Below are 988 nucleotides of genomic sequence, written 5' to 3'. Positions count from 1 at the left end.
AGGACGTTACGCCGCCACTGTCCGGTGTCGTGCCAAGCTAGTTATCCCTGATAGAAAGTGCCCCCCCTGCTGCAGGAGCGCGCCTGCGGTGAAGTCGGACTTTCAACTATCGTTTAATGCTGTAAATAAACATGTAAAAAGAATAAAACTTTCAATAAATGTTTTTAAAATGGGTGAATAAATCCAAAACTGTAACCCTAACCCTGGGTCGTCAGTGTGCATGTGTAGGCATAGCGAGTATGTGTTTAGTGGCTGAAGAGACGGAGCCCCAGCTTCACCGGAGTTGTGCAGAGTCGTCCGCACCGCGCAGGACTTTCGGATAATTTATCACCGTTGATGAACCACACAAAGAATATTTTATCATTTTAAAATGGCTACCTTGAAATAGACCCACCAGGAACCGAGACGTGCACGCTAACAGTGAGAGAGAGAGAGAGAGAGAGAGAGAGAGAGAGAGACCTGTAAGCTGAATGAACAGAGACTGCAGCTCTGCAACTTCTCAACATTAAAGTGGAGCTGCTGTGTGTTGGAAGTGTGTGTCACCTTTTTCTAGTAAGCTGCTCCTACAAATATCCAGGGGTGGATTGGCCATCTGCTAATTCTGGCAAATGCCAGAGGGGCCGGACCATCTGTTTTTGGGGGTGAGCCGGTCAGATTGATAATGATATCAGTGTTTCCCACACATACGCTGTACTTGGGCGGCCGCTCAGGTAGCCCAAGTAGGCCTGCCTATTTGGCGAGCCATTTAAGAATTTTGCAGAGAAACACTGAGAGAGATGACATGAACTAGGATGTTGCTAGAACCAGAAGGCTACAACCAGAGGCCCCTGGTCTGATCAGTGCTGTGAGGAAGGATACTGCTGTAGGCCTGGCAGAGACCGGGAGGAGGAGGGTAGAGCTAGGAAGGAAACAGGGACACACAAATGTTCACTTTGTAATTAACTCTGCAGTAGACAAAGACAGTAACAGCAGACAAACAGACAGAGCA

Source organism: Micropterus dolomieu, linkage group LG01 (assembly GCF_021292245.1).
Source record: "Micropterus dolomieu isolate WLL.071019.BEF.003 ecotype Adirondacks linkage group LG01, ASM2129224v1, whole genome shotgun sequence".
In the NCBI taxonomy this organism is placed as follows: domain Eukaryota; kingdom Metazoa; phylum Chordata; class Actinopteri; order Centrarchiformes; family Centrarchidae; genus Micropterus; species Micropterus dolomieu.
This window is presented reverse-complemented; position numbering follows the sequence as displayed.